Source organism: Mirounga angustirostris, unplaced genomic scaffold (genome assembly GCF_029215605.1).
Source record: "Mirounga angustirostris isolate CCGP_5_RB_7025 unplaced genomic scaffold, mMirAng1.0.hap1 SCAF_3, whole genome shotgun sequence".
In the NCBI taxonomy this organism is placed as follows: domain Eukaryota; kingdom Metazoa; phylum Chordata; class Mammalia; order Carnivora; family Phocidae; genus Mirounga; species Mirounga angustirostris.
In genome coordinates this window covers 183,026,381-183,047,709 of record NW_026991711.1, presented here as the reverse complement: position 1 = coordinate 183,047,709, position 21,329 = coordinate 183,026,381, and the positions used below count along the sequence as shown (strand labels likewise).

At 36.5% G+C, this 21,329-nt stretch overlaps 1 long non-coding RNA gene across 2 annotated transcripts; it reads left to right on the top strand.

Moving 5' to 3' along the window:
• Positions 1–799: 799 nt before the first annotated feature.
• LOC135363922 (uncharacterized) lies at positions 800–4,539 on the top strand. 2 transcript variants are annotated; one of them, XR_010410314.1, is made up of 3 exons: positions 800–1,149; positions 1,249–1,463; positions 4,248–4,539. It is a non-coding gene; the product is annotated as an uncharacterized LOC135363922 (long non-coding RNA). The 2 variants fall into 2 exon arrangements; XR_010410313.1 differs by having other exon boundaries at positions 1,223–1,463.
• The last annotated feature ends 16,790 nt before the right edge of the window (positions 4,540–21,329 follow it).

The following is a 21,329-nucleotide window of genomic DNA, read 5'->3' as shown; positions in this document are numbered from 1 at the left end:
TGCTGTTAGAACCGGTCATAACAGGTCACTTGAAAACATTGATGGTGTGCGAGACATGCTTTTTAATTAAAATGTGGGACTGAGTTGGCTAGTCAAACACCCTTTTCTCCTTACTCATCACATTTAATAAGTCATGTATTTGCTTATTTATATTATTTTAAATGAACAATGATGAGTCAGGGTAGCGCACAAAAGGCATGTCCCAGAGGGGGGGAAAACACAAAAAACAAAATAGCAAGCAAAAACACACTGCCTGGAAAACCCGTGTAAGAAGATACAAACATTCAACATGATAACTCGGATGAGAAATATTTTTAGCAGGGTTCCTGGTCACTTTTAAACAGCCTCCTGTCTTCACCCCAACTTGATTGTTTTAAGCAAGATCATTTCCCCACTTTTGCCTGCTTTCTTTCACAAAGTTATAATTTAGGCCAGAGATTCCAGTCCCCATTGCACAATAGTCTCGGGGATTATTGTGATCTCAAAGGATGTTGTGAAATTCTCAAGGCAAAATTAATTGCGATGGGACTTAGGTTTTTCAAGTGAAATGTGTACAATAAAGCCTCCCTAGGAGGAGATTTGGTGGATGAAGAGGGAGGTTACAATGAGCGAGCCGATTACAGGGTGTCAGAGCCCCAGGACCCGGGTGGCTGGCAGTGACTTCTACTTTCATCCCACAGACATGTGTGGGTGAGGGCATGAGATGAAAAGCCAAGCATCTTCTCTGTAATTTATATTGCCACAGCATTCCACCGTGGCCACACTGTTCAGCCCCAGGGAGCTCACATGTACTTTTGTTTGCTCAAAAGAGTTTCCAAAAGGCTTCAGTACGAGCTCTTCTTACTGTGGAAGAGGATCTTGCTGCTTTTTGATAAAATGTTGTGAGTTAGGGTCTGGTTTTTGTTTGTTTGTTTGACTTTGCCTCCTTGTTTGTTTCAGAATACAATGTCTGACTTCTAGGCACTCCGTTGGCTTTGAGACTGGACAGACCCTGGGTTCAATATGTCTTTTCCAGTAGCATGACTGTGACATCTTAAGGAATATTCTCCTTGTATGTAAAATGGGCCAGCACCTACCTCCTAGGACTGTTGTTTAAGGGTTTTAAGCACTCTGACAAAATGCTCTCTGGATAGAAGAGACTCTATGAAGGTTCGTCCCGGATGGTTTCCTGATTGAAATATCTCAATTACAGCTGCTATTTCCACTGCCTTTCCCCTCTCAGTCTGTTTATCTTCTCTGTTTTTACAGCAAGTTCTAGGTCATTTGCAAGTGGAGTTGATCTCCCATTTATCAGCTCTAAGCACATAACTGCGTCAGCTTGCTGTGTTGCCATAAAAGGCAAAACCTGGAAAGTGTCCTTTGGGTCATCTGGTTCAACCTCCCTTTTCTATGACTAAAGGAACGGAGATTTAATCAAATTTCACAACCTTCCCATTACTGTTCAGGAACAATTAATGAAACAGGTGAGACTAAAATCCCATTCTCTAGACCAGAGCCAGTCTTAGGCCTTTTGCCGTATCACCTATCATTCCTCTGTATAACCATGTTTTTTAATTTCAAAGAGCTACCGGAGTAATTATGAATAAATGAGAGTGGAACTTGGTGGAACAGAAAAAAAAATCCTCGGTTAATTGCTATAATTAAATTTGAAATCTACTTCGTGCGATCCAGTTACTGTGAAGGGTTGATTTTATAGCGATAATATGAAATGTGTTTTGATACCACAGTCAGTGAGCTTAAATTTATCCCTTTAAGATGTGGAAGCTAAGCAGACAAAGCAAATTGAGTCACAAACAAGACAAAAAAGTGGATCCAGCTGTAAATAAAACAAACAAGAAACAAGGTTTTGGTTTTGTCCCTGGTACCGTCTCTGGTTTGTTCAGGTTTTAGGGAGTGATTGTCCCATGAAAATAATCTAAAATAATGTTTTTAGACAGAGGAGAATTCATTCAACCTCCAGGTGTGATCAGCTAAGCACAAATTATTTGCCTGGAAATATCTTATCTTAGGGAATGATAAAGAGTAGATTGGAGCTATTCAGGGAGATGATATGTAGCTCCGGTAGCTGCCATACCTGGCATGTTGGTATTTCTCAAAACCCTTCTGTATCTCTATGTTCTGGATCTTGGTTAGAAATAAGAGAAACTTTCTTATGCTTTTCAGGAACAGTTCACTATGATCATGTTGCATCATACTTATTATTGCTCCATATGCCCTGCAATAATCTAATTATAAGACATTACAGGGGTGCCTGGGTGGCTCAGTCCATTAAGCATCTGACTTCGGCTCAGGTCAAGATCTCGGGGTCCTGGGATCGAGTCCCACGTCAGGCTCCCTGCTCAGCAAGGAGTTTGCTTCTCCCTCTCTCTCTGTCCCTCTTCCCGCCCCAGCTCATGCTCTCTCTCTCTCAAATAAATAAATAAAATCTTTTTAATGAAAAGACATCACAATAAAATGGAGTCTAACAGTATGCAGGCTCATTTCAGGAAGAATAGACACAGTGTAATTCCATCCTTCTGGAAATTTTGCTGCTTGCATTCTCCAGGCACAGAGAATTCCTAGCCCTATCACAGGATTCCTTGGGTAGTTTTGCATCATTGTCAACAGTTGTCCAAGGCTCTTTTCCCAATTCTACTTTACTTTCCAGAATCATAGATCTGAGCTCATGGCTTATGAGTTGTGATTTATACACCAAGATTTATGACTATGAATGTAATGATTTTTACTTGATTTTAATACATTTGTGCAACATCAAATTAAAGTTATTCTCTCTTAAATTTCTCATTGAGAAAATAGCTTATATTTTTTTGTGAATCCAGGACTTTAAAAGTGCTAATAGTTTGCTTAAGTGTATTTTACAGACTGAGCTACATTGACTTCAAACTTTGTCTCTAGTTTTGTGATAAACTGACCTTAGTAAAAGATGTCAGCAAGTAATGTGGAATATTGCTAAAATCGTTGGGCTTGACGTTGGCTTGGAAAGGAATCCAGGAGATGAGATGTCTTTTGAAAGACAAATCCTGGGGTTCCTGGGTGGCTCAGTCGTTAAGCATCTGCCTTCAGCTCAGGTCATGATCCCAAGGTCCTGGGATCGAGCCCCTCATCGAGTCCCGCATCAGGCTCCCTGCTCAGCAGGAAGCCTGCTTCTCCCTCTCCCACTTCCCCTGCTTGTGATCCCTCTCTCGCTGTGTCTCTCTCTGTCAAATAAATAAAATCTTAAAAAAAAAAAGAAAATTAAAAAAAAGAAAGACAAATCCTTCTAGCACATGTCCTGTTATATATTTTTTTTCTTATGCTTCTGCAGATTTCTATCTTCCCTGCCTGATATCACCAAATGCTCTCTCAATGTACAACTGTGTAGCAGGGCAAGAACATGGACTTGGCATCACAATGTCTCAGATTTGATCCGAGACTCTGTTTGAACTATTTCTGTGACTTTGGATAAGTTATTTTACCTCTTCAAATCTAATTGGCTAATCTGGGTGGTAGAGAGTTGATTTCTAAATTTTAGGGCTGTTGTCATGTCAAATGAAACGTTTGTGTAGCACCAAGGGAGATACATTGAATCCATAGTAATACTGGCCCTACTATACCACTGAAGAATCTATAGCACTAAGATGTATGATCTTGAGTAGATCCTTTTACCATTTTTGGCCTCAAATTTTTTTTTTTAAGATTTTATTTATTTATTCATGAGAGACAGAGAGAGAGAGAGAGAGGCAGAGGGAGAAGCAGGCTCCCAAGGAGCAGGGAGCCCGATGCGGGACTCGATCCCAGGACGCTGGGATCATGACCTGAGCCAAAGGCAGACGCTTAACTATCTGAGCCACCCAGGCGCCCTTGGCCTCAAATTTTTTATTCATTGATTCATTAGACAGTATTTTATTGAACAACTCAACATGCAACAATAGTTATAGGAAAGAATATTAGCAGTCATTAACATATGTTTTCCTCTTCCTATTACTCACAGAAAAGATTCTATTTTTATTCATTTTATAAATAGTTACATAATACTTATTAAATGCTAAGCACTGTTGTAAGCACTTTACAGGTATTAACTCATCTGAATCTCACATAACTTTATGAGTGAGGCGGTGCTTTTATTTTACACATGAGGAACTGACACAGAGGAAGTTAATAATGTGTCCCAGGCTGCACTGTTAGTAGGTAGTGTGGGCAGGATATGAGCCATAATCGACTGGCCCTGAGTCATTGCTGTGAACCATGTAACTGTGTTGCTTCTCCAGGAAGAAAAATCTCTTAAAATAAGTAATTGAATATAATTAACATGAATTGTAATAAGTGATATGAAGGAGAGGCACAGGGTGCTATACAATGAGAAGAGCAAAATCTGTCAACAAATGACTTTTTGAAGACCCATTATTCTCTATATTCCATGGAGTCCATGATTCCTTGAGTCTCCTTACCAAACACTTCTCACCATTGACAATCCATTATGCACTGGAGCTGAATACCTGCTGTTCTGACAACTGACCCGTGAGGTCTTCTGCAAAGAAGAAACAAAAAAGCCTCAAGAAGTTACTTGTAAGTATTATAGTGTGAATGCTACTTTAATTCAGAAAAAACATAGCCCAGTCCATTGCCATTCTTTTAACTCAAAATCGCATTTAATAAAACTTTTTTTGGTAACTGAATGTCATGATACCTTTAAGCATAGTTATCAAAAATGGTAATCAGGCACCTGTGCCCATTGCTGACAGTCAGTGGCAAGTCCTTACGCTAGCCTGATGGAGTTCATGCCAATAGAAAAAGACCATTCTAGATTAAATCTCAAGAAGAGTAGCCATGGTTGTCTTTTTCATTATCTTTTGTGTTTAAGCACTTTTTAAAAATTGATATGTTGTAAGTGGTTTTTAGCATAAAAGAAAAGTGATCTTTGCTAGAAAGTAAACTCCCTCATAACAAAAACTTGTCCATCTGATCTACTGTTCTACATGCTATGCCTGAAACAGTACCATGTGCCTTGATACGTTCTCGATAAATATCAGTGGAATGTTGAATTTTGAAGAAATGTCTTTTTGGTTACATCAACACCAGTCAACCAAAGAAATCTGAATGGAAGGCAGTAGGATGTGGTTAAACATTAGACACTGTATTTGGATTCTAGACCAAGTTTTGCCACCTCCTTGGTTTGTGATCTGAGGTGAAGGATTTTATCTCCTTGTTTCTCTCCTTCCCTGGCTATGAAATATCCACTTTTACCTCTAAAAATAGAGGCAAACATCCTTTTGATGTCTTGTTCTCAATTTTAGCTTGCCAGAGGCTTATAACTTCTTTTTTCTTTTTTTAAAAGATTGTATTTATTTATTTGAGAGACAGAGAGAGCAAGCAGGGGTGAGGGGAGGCGCAGAGGGAGAGGGAGAGGAAGAAGCAGACTCCCTGCTGAGCATGGAACCCAAGGACACAGGGGTTTGATCCCAGGACCCTGAGATCTTGACCTGAGCTGAAGTCAGACACTTAACCAACTGAACCACTCAAGTGCCCCATTATAACTTTATTTTTGACTGCAATTAATATCTTTGTCTTGTAGTACCAGGAAGAAAAGCATAATAATGTACAAACAGAACCAAATATGCCAAAAGAGTGTATATATATATACATATATATATATGTATGTATATATATATATATAGACACTCTCTAAAATACATATATATAGATATAGACACTCTCTAAAAATAGTCCTAGTAAATTTGCCATGGTCAGCAAGGAACCTCAACTTTACTCTGCCCCTGATTAGGACACTGACTCACTGTATGACTATATGACTAAATACACACCAGATATTTGTCTCAGGCCAACCCTGGTTGACTCATAATCTATGGTTTAAAATGAAGATCTGAGCTACCTTTGATCTTCTTCTTGCAAGAATTTCAAAGAGGATAATACCAGCAGAGCCAACTTGACAGTTACAGAGGATGTACCCAACTCCCATTATTCTGATTCACTGGAGAAGAGGTTACCACCATAGCAACAGGGGTGAAATGTCACTTGCAAATTTGCACTTGGGGCTGTAAAAGCCAATAGAGGTTACGTTCAATTGTGTAGCTTCGAAGAAATAAACATCTAAAAGCATGAAAGAGACTTTTAAAAAATTATGTACATCCTCATAACCTTAGACACAGAAAAACATGTCAAAGAGGAACTACTTCTTTCCCCATTTTATAAGCATTTTCCACTTACAATTTTTTAGACCGTTGCAGATTATAATCTTTAGAAACAGAAGGCAAGCAGAGATTGGTGTGAAGGGTGTTTATCGGGCATCAACACCTAAGAAATGGAGGGACCAGCAGGAGGGTTGGGCTGAAAAAGAGAAGTCAGCCTTTGAGGCAAGCCCAGCAAAGCCTTGGCCAAGCACGAGGAGAGCCCTGGAGTACAGGTCAGTCCCTGGATATGGGCTACCCCTGGAAAGGTATTATGTCACGCAGGGGATCCCTGTCACTATGGAGGACCCTAGAGCTGTTGACAGCTAGAGGCTGCTTGTGGTCAGCACCACTAGCAACAGCCAATGGTCCTTCTCTGGAGAGAATATAGGAGACAGATCTCCTGGTCTACCATGCATATCAAACAGTGAATGACCCGTAAGAAGAAAAAGGCAAAATATGGCCCAATTTCTATGGGATAAACATAATCACTTGAGAATAAAAATCCTATTAAGTGATTTAGTATGAATCTCTACATGGGAAGCTGGCATGAAGCTTCTTTTCTGGAACCTACAAATCTCTTGAGGGTGAGGACTAGGTCTCTAAACTCTATTTTATTTCAAAATATATTAAGGGATCATTAAACACCTATCTAGTAATAGGCTGCTTCTTCTAATCTGCCATTTTCCAGAATAAGGAGATGACTATATGCCTCAAGTGGTTAGGAGTTACTGTAGATGAAAAGCTTATCTTTATTGTGTATATATAAATTCTACACACATTAATATCACTTAAATAAATGTACATCTATGTATGTGAATTAACATGCACATATATCTGGCTCACAAATGAAAAACTGTATTTTACTAATGATATATATTTATATATATCATATATATACAGCAATATATCTTTGAAAATCTTTTTCATAGCTTAAATCAAGTACTATAATCACAATACACAGATTCAGTACCTGCACTCTGCTACTTAATTTTTACATGTAATAAACTTTGATTTTCTTAGAAACATGTTAATACACAGGACCTTTCAGGTCTCAGACATATAAATGGTATCACGAACTATACAGAAGTTTTCCTGAGGGTTGTGAATACCTGAGTCTGATCCAGTGTCTCTCTAAATTATTGGCACTTTTCCTAGAATTCTTCCATGGTGCAGGACAAAGCAGGAATAATAAAGAATAGGACTGATCAAGTGTTTTCATTGATCAAATTTCCTCTAGAGAAGCCAGGCTTCTCCAACACCTTTTTCTCATGAATTTCCTCCACTGCACTGTGCCACCTAATGCCTTGATTCAGGCCTTCATTAAATCTCGCAAACCTTCTTACTGTGTCTTTCTATTTGCAGTCTTAACTGTGCTCCTGCCAGGGATTCAAACTATTTAAAGCAAAAACTCACAAAACTTTAATGACAAATGAACGGATGCACCTCCTTCAGTGACTGATAAATAGAGCAACTGGAAAGAAAAAGAGTATAGGGTATAGGATATTTGAACACAATTGCCAAGCTTCATCTGATAGACATGTATGAAATGTTTTATCCAACATTTGAGGGATATACATTCTTTGCAAGCACATGCAGATTATTAATGAATATTTACCATATACTGGGCTATAAAACACATCTCAACAAATTCCGAAGGACAGCTATCATACTGAATATATGCTCTGACTGTCCCAAACGTGTATCAGGTATCCCTCCCCTAAAAATCTAGAGCATCCTATGCCTCCCATTTTGCAATTAGGATTAGTCTTGGCTTTTATTATTTATTTCTGCATTTCTTTCTCTACCATTGTTCCACTCATCCCCGACTTCACTTCATTGTTGGAGCTTGTGTTGTTCTCCTGTTGATGTTCCCATTCATTCCTGATGCAGTGCCTGGGACTTAGTTAAGGCAATAAATAATGTGTATTTGTCTAATTTAATTTAAGCTTTGTGGGATAGACAACTACAGCCAGATCTATGTCTATAAAGCCCTGTGTAGTCGGTTGTTCTCAACGTTTCTATGAGAGAGGAGACATTTGGGACAAGAAGACCAATGATATTACAGTATGAGCTTTGAGATTTCAGGCTGCACCGTTGCCTCAATAGATCTCATCAGGCCACAATAAATGTAATATGTCTTACCTTCTTACAGAAATATTTATTTCTATAATTGTAGTGCTTTGGAAGACATTATAATCACCAATTGAGCTGAATTAATAGCATGAGACATTTAAGGAAAATATATGTATTTCATATTTGTATATAGTAAATGGTGTCTAAAATCCAATTCAGAACAAAACATTACATTACAATCTCTAAATAGGATTGCTAAACAAAATATGTCTAGCATACAGAAAAGCATAGAAGGGGGGTGCCTGAGTGCCAGTCAGTTAAACATCTGGCTCTTGGTTTCAACTCAGGTCATGATCTCATGGGTCATGGGATGGAGCCCCGCATCGGGCTCCAAGCTCAGGGCGGAGTCTGCTTCTCCCTCTCCCTCTGCTCCTCCCTGGCTCATGCTCTCTTCCTCTCTCTCTCTCTAATAAATAAATGAAATCTTAAAAAAAAAAAAAAAGCATAGAGGATAATAATGAACCAAATCTTTTGTCAAATCTTAGCATTTTTAATATTAGTGTCACATATTCTTGAGCCAGCAGATATCACAGACGTAGTAAAAGACCATGATTTATCCTCACTCATCAAATAATAACTTTCAGTAGAAACTCTGACTCTATTCTAATTACAGGACTCAGTGCCTAGTATAATATACTCTGGAAGCATAAAACATTATTAAAAGGGGCGCCTGGGTGGCTCAGTTGGTTAAGCGACTGCCTTCGGCTCAGTTCATGATCCTGGAGTACCGGGATCGAGTCCTGCATCCGGCTCCCTGCTCGGCAGGGAGTCTGCTTCTCCCTCTGACCCTCCTCCCTCTCATGCTCTCTGTCTCTCATTCTCTCTCTCTCAAATAAATAAATAAAATCTTTAAAAAAAATGTAAAAAACATTATTAAAAGTGATAATAGGTAAAAAAAAAAAAATGTCCATAGACTAAGGAGATACCTATTTAATATACTTTAAAAACCTATTGCTTAATCGTGCCCACTCTTACGTTTTTAAGAATCACCAGTTATCTATTTCAACACCTTACCATTTATATTTTGGGGAAATCTGTCTATAATTTGAGTTAGAATTACAAGAATGTAAAGATCAAGAGAATGCTTGTAGACTTGGCTGCAAATGCACCACTCAATTTCACATAATTGGAGATGACAGACACTGAAGCTCAATGAATAATATGCTCTCTGTATGTGTCAAATCAGGTATGAAAAAGAGGTAGTTATGCCAGTGGGCAAAAAATATACATAATTTACTAAGAGTGGAATAGGCTTGCACTAATCTTATTTTTCAACATCTGAGTCGTTTGCTTTGAGCATCTCTTGTCATACATCCTAATAAGCTCTCCACTCTCTGAAAGCCTAGCAGACGATCACAACAATACCTGGGAATAAAGAAAATAAAAAAAATTCAATGTAGCACAGCAGTGCTAAAGCTTTTCAGTTAAGAAGTCTTTGAAAATTGGGAAAATAGCTAAGGTTCCAAATGGAATTAGTGCAGAATAGACAAAAGATTTTCTACGTACCAGAAGCATATTATATGCAAATATGTACAAAACTTAGAAATAAATTATGGTTCATTCCTATAAATATTAAAGGCATTTCTATTTCTTTATATGGATTTTCTTTTCTTTTTCAGCTGTTTTGACAAACCAAAAAACAGATTTATAATGGAAAAAGTCTAAATTGCAGAGAGCAAAAGGAGCCTCCTACTGACCTCTGGAATTAGGCATACATATCTACTCCCTCACTACAGTGTTGAACACAGGTCAGTGAGCCTATGAGCTGCCCAGATGGGAAGAAAGGAGGATACAGTCCTCTTGCGGGTGTCTTACGCCCCCAACAATACAGTACCTCAACTCCACATGCCAGTTCCTTTCTTAAACTCATTTATCCGGGAGCTCATTGGTTTTCCTTAAGATAATTTTTTAACAAATTAAAAAGTTGATTATCCAAATGAATACAATGAAGTAGAGATAAGTAACTTTCTAGTTCACCCGTAGATAAAAATAAGTGAGCCATGTGTGTAACTTAAAATTTTCTAGTAGCTAATTAAAAAAAAAAAAGCTAAAAAGAAATCAGTTTAATAATATATGTTACTTAACCCAATATATCCACTATATACACATATATATCCAACTATGTCCAAAATATTCATTAACATGAAAAATTTATTAGTAGATTACACTCTTTTCATATGAACTTTTCAAATTTGGGTGTGTCTTTTACACTTACTGGACATCTTAATTTGGATGAGGCACATTTCAAGTGCTCAATAGCCACACGTTGCCTAGTAGTTTCTTTATTGGACAGCATGGATTATCAAGTTAAGGAAGTTCTACTAGTATTCAGAAGGTTAAAAAAAGTTGCTTCCCTTTATCTGATATGTTAAGAAAAAAAAAAGAAGAAGAAGATAGCAGGAGGGGAAGAATGAAGGGGGGGAAATCGGAGGGGGAGACGAACCAGGAGAGACGATGGACTCTGAAAAACAAACTGAGGGTTCTAGAGGGGAGGGGGGTGGGAGGATGGGTTAGCCTGGTGATGGGTATTAAAGAGGGCACGTTCTGCATGGAGCACTGGGTGTTATGCACAAACAATAAATCATGGAACACTACATCAAAAACTAATGATGTAATGTGTGGTGATTAACATAACAATAAAACTTTTTTTTTAAGTTGCTTCCTCTTTTTTTTTATCCTTTCTTTCCATTCCTTTCCAGATTCAGTTGGAAGACAAGAATATAGTTGCCAAAAGCAGTACTAAATCTTCTTGGAATTCAATGAATTTTGTATAAATTAATCCTCCCAATAAAGAAGAGGTGCTGTAAATGAGATGTATTATGTGACTAAATTGACCTTTACATTTGTGTCAATATTAAGGTGCAGAAGTTAAGAGATATAGTAAATGTGTCCCTCCAACATGAAGTAGTTGGACTGAAAAGTAAATTTCATCATCCTGTGTGTTCAATCTATAATACATATGAAACTGATTTTTTTTTCTTTTTGCTGAGAAACTTGCCAGGGGAATATTATCATTCGAGTTATGTGTCTAGATCAGAATATCATGTTTAAGGGTATATTTCAAAGTATCACTACTACAATTCAAATATTCCTGTGAAGATTTGTTAATGGTAAATTTTAACACTAAAATTACACAGTATAGTAATACATGCACAGAGTGTGTATTCATGTCATCGAATTCATTATCCTATCCCAGCAAGAATTCTGTTTGCCTTTGCTATTCACTTTTGAGACTCAACTAATTCATGTTTCTTAAATGTTTGAAACATCTGTAATGTCATCATAAATATGCTATCTGGAATTTTTTTTGCTTTCCTCTTGTATGGTTGTTTCCTGAAAATATTGACTGGTTTTACTAAGTAATTCCAAGAAAGTAGGTAATTCTTGAAAATCTTTCTCTCATAGGTTTAGAATGATGTTACAAGTCTTGGGAAAGTATTATTGTGTAAAGTCAGGAATCAATATGAAAAATATGAAAAATGAGACAAACATTATTTTCTTTCATTAATACTAATTTTATGGTTACCAAATTAAATATTTAGAAGAACAGACCAAAATCTAAGTCTAATTTCATAGTGATAATACTATTAAGTATACTATCCTAGATCCTGCTTTGAGTTCAAGAGGTTATGAGCCTTAACTCAACCATTTCATTTACTTATATATTTTTTTCATTTTTGTCAAATGAGACAATATAATTAGATTAACTTTTAAGTTTCCTCATTATAAAATCTGAAATTTAACTTTTATCTTATTTTTTGAAATATGTGGTTCCATAATGACTCCTCAAGTGACCTCCAGAGTTATAGAATTTATATATTAGCTGGAATGTAATTAGCAGATTAGCATCTGGAATGTTTTTCTGAAGCACCCATTGTGCAAGTACTAGAAAACACAGACTTATTTTTCTCAAATGTATTCTTAAAGATTTACTGCCCCCCAAAAAATTAATGCTGAAATTGTAACCCCTAATGTGTATTTGGAGATTGGGTCTTTCAAGAGGTAATTAAGGTTAAATGAAGTTATATGAGTGGGGCTCTAATCCAATATGACCAGTGTCCTTACAAGAAGAGGAGGGGACACCAGGGATGCACGCACATAGAGAAAAGGCATGTGAAGACACAGCCAGAAGATGGTCATTTGTAAACCAAGGTGAGAGGCCTCAGGAAAAACCAAACCAGCTGATAACTTGCTCTTGGACTTCCAACCTCCTGAACCATGAGAAAATAAATTTCTTTAGTTTAAGACATCTCATCTGTGGTCTTTTGTTATGACAGTTCTATTCCTATCGACAGATATATCCCCAAATCCAAGCAAAGACAGTTGATTGCATGTACTAGCACAGTTCTTTCTACATCAGCAGTCACTGTGACATATTTGTTGTTGTTAAGGCATCATTTATATACAGCAAAATTTACCAATCTTAAGTGTACAATTTGAAGAATATTGGTAATTATATCGCACAGTCGTCACCATAATCAAAATACAGGATGGTTTGTTTCTCCTGCATCTTTAGAGTATCTTTGCTATACTACACCCCCAAACCCAGCATCAGACAACCACTGATTTGCTGTCACAATATTTTTGCCTCCCTAGCGTATCATCTATATATAACTATACAATATGTTTTTGTGTGTCTGTGTGTGATTGTCTTCTCCTACCTAACATGCTTGTTTGCGAGTCATCCATATTCTTGCATATGTCAATATTTTTCTTGTTTCTATCGTTGAACCACATTCACAGTATGAATTTGTCACAATTTGTTTATCCTTTCACCAGCTGATGGCCATTTGAGTTGCTTACAGTTTGGACTTTTATGATCGTATTACTAAGAAGATTTGCATAGCCTTTTTTTGTGGGATTAGGTTTTATTTCTGTTGGGTAAATACTTAAAAGTGGAATTGCTGAGTCACATGCTGAGTCACAATGTGTCCCATTGTGTATTCCCATCAGCACAAAGGAGATTTCCAGTTGCTCCACATCTTTACTAGCACTTGGTAGTCAGACTTAACATGAGACATTCTAGTGGGTGTGCAGTGATATGTCATTATGGTTTTTTTCTGTGTTTTTCTGAGGGCTAGTGATGCTGAGCATCTTTCCATAGAGTTACTGACAAACAACACTTTATTTTGCAAGTGTATGTTCACATCATTTGACCATTTTTTTTTGTGTTGTTTCTCTTACCATGTTTTAAGAATTCCATATATTTTCTAGGAAAAAAGTACTTTACCAAGGGTTTTGCAAAAATATTGTGCCTGTCTGTGACTTGACTTATTGTTTTCTTAACTATATCTTTTGAAGAGCAAAACTTGGAATGTTGATGAGGTCTAATTTTATCATGTTTTTCACTATGTTTGGGCTTGTTACATCCAATTGAGGAAGTTTTTCCTAATTGAAAGTCACAAAGATTTTTATCCTATGTTCTTTTAGAAGTTTAGTAACTTTAGCTCATTCTGAGTTCATTTTGTGTATGATGTGAGGCATGTCAGATGTCTATTAGGTACATGAAAATGTGCTCAACATCACTAACCAGGGAAATGAAAATCAAAATCACAATGATATATCATCTCACACCTCACATCCTGGTAATAGGATGGCTATTGCCAAAAAGACAAGAGATATAAGTGTGCTGAAGATGGAGTAAAGGGAACTCGTGGGCACTGTTGGTGGGAATGTAAATTTGTGCAGCCAGCATGGAAACAGAATGGAGATTTCTCAAAAAAGTAGAAGTATAACTACAATATGATCAAGCAATTCCACTTTTGGGTATATATTTGAAGGAAATGAAATCATTATCTCAAAGAGATATCTGCACTCTCATGTTCATCGCAGCGTTATTTATAATAGCCAAGATATGGAAACAACTTAACTGTCCATCAAGAGATGAATGGATGAATGGATAAAGAAAATGTAACACACACACACACACACACACAGTGGAATATTATTCAGCCATGAGAAAGAAGGAAATCCTCCCATTTTTTAACAACATGGATGAACTTGGAGGACTTTATGCAAAGTGAAATAAGCCAGACACAGAAAGATAAATATTGCATGATCTCACTTAAATGTGGAATCCAAATCAGTTGAACTCACAGAAGCAGAGAGTAAAATAGTGGTGCTGATGGCTGGAGAGTGGGAAAATGGGGAGACAGATGTTGGTCAAACTTTCACTTAAGAGATGAGTAAGTTCTGGGGTATTTAATATACACCATAATGATGATAGTTAATAGTGCAGTATCATATACTTGAAATTTGTTTAAAAAGTAAACAAATAGATTTGTAGATTTTAAATGTTTTTACCACACACACACACAACTGGTAACTATGTGAGGTTATGGATGTATTCATTATTCTGATAGTGGCAATCATTCCACAATGTATGCACATATCAAATCATCACATTGTACACCTTAAATACATACAATTTTTATTTGTCAGTAACGCTGGAAACATTTTTTCCTAAATGCAAGAAAGTATAAAAATAATAATCATAAAAATCTGACCCACAATAAAGAAAATCACAAAATCAAAGTCAGCTCTTTGAAAAGATTAATTAAGCTGATATATTTTTAGCAAGACTGATTTTAAAAAAACAAAGAGAGACAGAGACACTTCAAATTCATAGAACAGTGACGGAAAAAAATGAGGACATCACATAGGAATCTGCAGGCACTTAAAGGAAAATCAGTTCTATTACCAGCCAAGAAGGATGAAGCCCACCATCTCTCACTGATGAAAAGTAAACCTCTGGACACACTTGAGGACTCTGGAAAGTAAACAGTAGGAGACAGTTTGAGGAAAAGTTAAAATTCAGAGAATGACCAATACAGCAGCAGTGAGTCTCCTATTTACTCCCTCCATATTTCATTTTCCATCTTTGACCACAGAGCTAGCTCAATAGCCCCATCACATCTGTGGACAGCATTATCTTTGAGAAGAGCTCAACTTTTGGTCAGAAAACTAAAAAAAAAAAAAAAAAGAGCCCCTCAGGATAGTGAGTTGGGGGGTTATGTTGTGTTGAGCTGTAGTTCATCCTCATGAGTAGATCACAATTTATTTTCCCATTTCAACAATGATTGACATTTGGGTTGGTGTTGCCTAGGAGTTTTACAACAATGACTATTTGTATTTTGGGGACAGAAGTGTGTCAGTTTCTCTATGGTGATGTTGCTAGGCCTTGAGATTAACCAGATTCTAGGGAGTTTCTATACCATATTAATTAAGAATTATCTTTACCATTTAGTTATCTTTATAACTTTGCTTCTAGGACCAACTTTGGATCTCACATACTCATCGATCAGTTTACCTACTCTTTTTCTAGGTACTTGTTAAATGATGGTGCATTACTTTTGCCGAAATAGCAGAGTCGCTTACCTAACAAAGAATACAGGAGACTGCATCCTAACTCTTTCAGCTTAGGGATGCTTATAGTGTACTTCTGGCATTACTAACACGCTCCACATGATAGCTCTATTTTCTTTTATAAAAGGACTCTGGGTGTGTGTGTGTGTGTGTGATAGAGAGACACAGAGAAGAGAGATAGAGAGGGTTATTTAAGAATAAAGTCAAGGATCTTCTAGCTTAGTTCAAAATTATGAAAGAACTCTTCATGCCAAATATTGTGCTACTTTGCCCAACCATTAAATGTTTATAGAGTTTAACTTCAGAATATAGTGGAAATTAATTCTCCTTTTCTTATTTCTTTATGGTGTTAAATTGAAATCCAATCATCACTGTTTCACATCTTTTCTAAAATTTTTAGGGAAACTCTATATTATTTTTGTTTTCAACTCTCAAATGTTCATATTCTGGGATCTCTTGTGATCATTTTTAAGGTTAGTTATACCAACTTATAGAAATAAAAAGTACCATTTATACATAATTATAGCTAAGAGATAAAACTAAAAATACATTACTTTTTTCCAATGCCTCAGAATAAAAGAATGTGCAGTGTAAACTCTTATTTTGGATATGCATAAACTACATGCTTCATGCACTATCTTTCCTGAGATACATCAGAACATTTTAATTCAAGTACATATTTATTATCAGTGTCGTCTGGCATTGTATGTTTATGATTAAATCATGAGATATTATGCATACAGGTTTGAACATTTCTTGACTCTTCTTTGTGTTTCATTTTAGATGTGTTAAATTATTGTTGAAAATTTCCCTGGAGAATGTTACACTGATAGGAGGTTTCCACGATGAATTCTGCATTCTAGTGCTGATGTGTCTCCCTAAGAGTCTGCCATTTCACTTTGAATACTAAAAGACAGATTACCTTTCTGTAACTCAGAAGCAGCTTAAAGTCGGGCTCATGTTTTATTGAAATGAACAACATACCAACTTTTATCATATGTTATGAAATTCGGGAAGTGATGTTTTTTTTTTTGCCCTGGAGCACTTCTTTCTCACCCACTCACATTTTTCTCAACATCCTTCTTAAATTTTCCAAATTATAAAAGGGCAACAGTTCAGTGAAGATGGCAGTGTTTATGTAACAATGCTCCTTTAAGCAAATCACCATTCAGTTACTAATTGAAAGAAAATAACAGGTCTAGGAAAGAACAGACACCCAGCCCCCAAACCATAGAAAGCAAAGCCTAGGATAATATCACATCACTATCCACACTCCTCAAATTCCTGTCCTACTGTTTCCAGTGTCTATGGTTTCAAGCTTGATATGGAAAAGGTGGGATGGCAGAAAGTGAGAAAAAGAACGATTACTGTGGAGTCCAGAATAATCAAAGGGAATAGGGAATATTTGCTCAGATTTGTGCTTACCATACACACTTGAACTCTGAGTCAGGTACAGGATGAGCATAAACCTGCCTTTCCATTTTTTTTTTGTTCTTTTTTATGGTATTTTTTAAGTTAAATAAAACCCACTGTCGGGCGCCTGGGTGGCTCAGATGGTTAAGCTTCTGTCTTTGGCTCGGGTCACGATCCCAGGGTTCTGGGATCGAGCCCCGCATCGGACTCCCTGCTCAGCGGGGAGCCTGCTTCTCCCTCTGCCTCTCTCTCTCTCTCTCTGTCTCTCATGAATAAATAAATAAAATCTTAAAAAAACAAAACAAAAAAAACCCCACGGTCATATTTTTAAAAACTCTGGAGAGTCTCTCAGGCGTGTACTATGTGCCTTATAATTAGCATCAATTCTTTTCAAATTAAAGTAATATTCTTGATGATACTTATCATTTTTATGAACTTATTGGCATTTTTAAAAAAGGTGAGAAGAGGCTGCTGTTGGAATTGTCATTCACATGTCATGTGGTACCGTTATTAGTTTACATCTTTTTTTAAATTTTTTAAAAGATTTTATTTATCTCTCAAAAGGAATGAAATCTTGCCATTTGCAATGATGTGGATGGAACTGGAGGGTATTATGCTGAGCGAAATAAGTCAATCAGAGAAAAACAAGTATCCTATGACCTCACTGATATGAGGAATTCTTAATCTCAGGAAACAAACTGAGGGTTGCTGGAGTGGTGGGGGGTGGGACGGATGGGGTGGCTGGGTGATAGACACTGGGGAGGGTATGTGCTGTGGTGAGCACTGTGAATTGTGCAAGACTGTTGAATCACAGACCTGTACCTCTGAAACAAATAATACATTATATGTTAAAAAAAAGAAGAGATAAAAAAAAAAAAAAAAAAGAGATAGCAGGAAGGGAAAATGAATGGGGGGAATCAGAGGGGGAGATGACCAATGAGAGACTATGGACTCTGAGAAACAAAACTGAGGGTTCTAGAGGGGAGGGGGTGGGGGGATGGGTTAGCCTGGTGATGGGTATTAAAGAGGGCACGTTCTACATGGAGCACTGGGTGTTATACGCAAACAATGAATCATGGATCACTACATCAAAAACTAATGATGTAATGTATGGTGATTAACATAACATAATAAAAAAATAAATAAATAAAAGATTTTATTTATTTATTTGTCAGAGAGAGAGAGAGAGCACAAGCAGGGGGAGCTGCAGACAGAGGGAGAAGCAGACTCCCAGCTGAGCAAGGAGCCCAAAGCAGGGCTCAATCCCAGGACCCTGAGACCATGACCTGAACCAAAGGCAGATGCCTAACCGACTGAGCCACCCAGGCGCCCCCATCCAACTCAATGACAGTTCTACACTGACTCTATACTTCTACATTGCTTATAGCCCTTAGCTATATGACAACCAAGGCAAAAGAACAGGAAATGAAGTTATGCCTCGGATGACAAAGTGTAATCTCTTGCTTTTTCTCTTCCTTGATTCTAAAGGTTCGCTACATAAGGCAGATGTTGCACTAAATACTGTAGCTAGAAAAAAAAAATACTGTAGCTAGGTATCTTCATAAAATTCATAGGGATATTAAAATCAACAAGACATTGAGATTTCTGATTCCGTTCCGTGTTTCCCTTCCCCTCCTCTCTGCTGGGCTTCTGCCTTCCACAGTGTGCAAGTACTGATGTGGAAGAATTGTAGGACTGACTGGAAGTCAAAATCAGCACATCTGAAAAGGGCAGTGAGGAGTCAGTGATGCAGAAACCCAGGGAAGAGGTTGCTCAGCAGGGGCTGCAGTACAAGGAAATGACTTCATCCAGCTGGTAAGGTTAAGTCGGGATGTTAGAGGAAGACAGGGGTTTGGGAAGTCGACCCCATGAAGAGAGAGAAAGAAGAGGATGTTCAAGACCTTAAACTGGCCACCATGCATAAAAGAAGGAAACTACTAAGTGTCCCTTGAAGCAACTGTAGCAAACAAAGAAATCACAATCAATAAAATAAGGTATTCATCATCTCCCCAAGCAAAATTCCTCACAGTTGATATGGATACTTTCTTTGTAACCTGATTTCACTCTGAGAACATCACAAACATCTCAAATGATGGCTTTCTACAATATGACACTACAATGCAGTATGTAATGACAGCATTATTTAGTAAAGCAAAAAAAAGTATTATTGCATATTTTACACATTAACAATTTTTGCTGTTATAAAAATGCTTCACTGACAATGCTTTATAGATAAATCTTTTGTAGACATGTAAATGTACGGGTGAGTGTGTTGGGGGAGTTCTGGAATTTCGATTTTGTTCTATTGATTCATTAACTTCACTTCCCAAAATCCATCTTTAGGAACTACTTTGTGTAAGGCTACAGATGTATCTGTATATGGTTGCTTTTTGAACCTTGTTTATAATGACTAAAAAATAACTACCTTGAATAACCAAAATGAGGGAATAAACTTAATAAACTGGTGCATTCATGTAGTAAAATGCCATGAAAGCATGAAAATGATGGTATACATGTGGATCCTTGATATACTAAATATAAAGCAGATTTCAAAAGAATATGTATGGTGTAATCCTATTTGGAAAGACAATATATGTGTACATAAATTTTAGATAAATATTTGAAAAGATATATAATATTATATAAGACAGATTATTGGTAGCTTGTAGGACTTCAGATAATTAAAAAATAATAATTTGTTTTACTTTCTTTGTCTGTATATCCCATTATTTTACTGTATACTTGTTTAAATATGGGGAATGCAGAGTTAAGAAAACACCATCATTTTTTCTAAAGATTTTATTTATTTATTTGAGAGAGAGAGAGCACAAGCTGTAGGGGTGCAGGTGGGCAGAGGGAGAGGGAGAAGCAGACTCCCCACTGAGTGGAGAACCTGACATAGGACTTGATCCCAGGATCCTGAGTTCATGACCTGAGCTGAAGGCAGATGTTTAACAGACTGAGCCACCCAGGTGCCCTTAAATAAATATAACTTGTTTGTGTTATCTTTTCAGGTCTGGGAGCAAAAGTCCCTTCTCATTATTCTTTTATACAACTTTCCTAGCTATTCACACTTTAGTTTTTCATATAAAATTCATATAATTTTGTCATTTTATTAAAGTCCCATTGTTATCTTTATTGGAATTAAACAAATGGAAGAAATACTTTTCTCTCACACACACATATTCTCTGTATAAGCCATGTATGTACATTTTTAAAATTTTATTTATTTTATTTATTTTAGAGAGAGAGCACGAGTGTGAAGGGGGTAGGCAGAGGGGGAGGGAGAGGGACAAGCAGACTCATGCCAAGCATGAGCGCAACATGGAGCTTGATCCCAGGACCCTGAGACCATGACATGAGCCAAATCAAGAATCTGATGCTTCACCAAGTGAGCCACCCAGGAACCTCTAGCCATGTATATTTCTTATTAATTTATTAATTAATACTTATTAATTTATCTTATATTTATTAATAATAATCTTATTAAATTAATTACTTTGGTGTTTTTACTTTAATTTATATATTTATATTTATTATATAATATATATATATAATATATATAATTATATATAATAGATATTTTATATGTATATATAATATACGCTTACTTATTTTGAATTTAATACTCATAATAAGTTTTGTTGTTACTTCCTATAGCTTTTCAGTTGATTTTCTTCAGTCTCCACATGGAAAAGTCTATCTAGAAAAAGTGACGACCTGTGGCTTCTCCTTTACAATACTTATATGCCCTATTTATTTTCTTTACCTTCTTACATTGATTCTGATCATAAAACAATGCTAAATAATGTCAGTTATGGTTATATGATTACTTTTTCCTTATTTTAATGAAAATAGCCTGTTACTTTAAAAATTTTATATTAGATTTAGTGGACGTGTTGAAGTTTTACTTTTTAATTACCGTTTGTTTACTTTGCTTGTTTGTGTTCAGAATTTTTAGAGAATCAGAACAGAATTTTGAGATGTTGAAAGCACATTTTTGGCATCTATTGGAATAATTCAATGACTTCTTTGTTGCTTACTGGGCGTGCCTGTTTTGAAGGCTCATCACTGTGTCTCTCAAATAATAGTAATAATCTCATGCAAGAGCATATTTTATCTTGAAAGCGGTGTATGAATATATCCTGTTCCAATTGAAAAATAAATGGTTACTATGGCTAGAAAATCCATTCAATCAGGATTTAATTGTATTAGTTGTCTTAATTCCAACCTAGCTTATTGTATGGATTT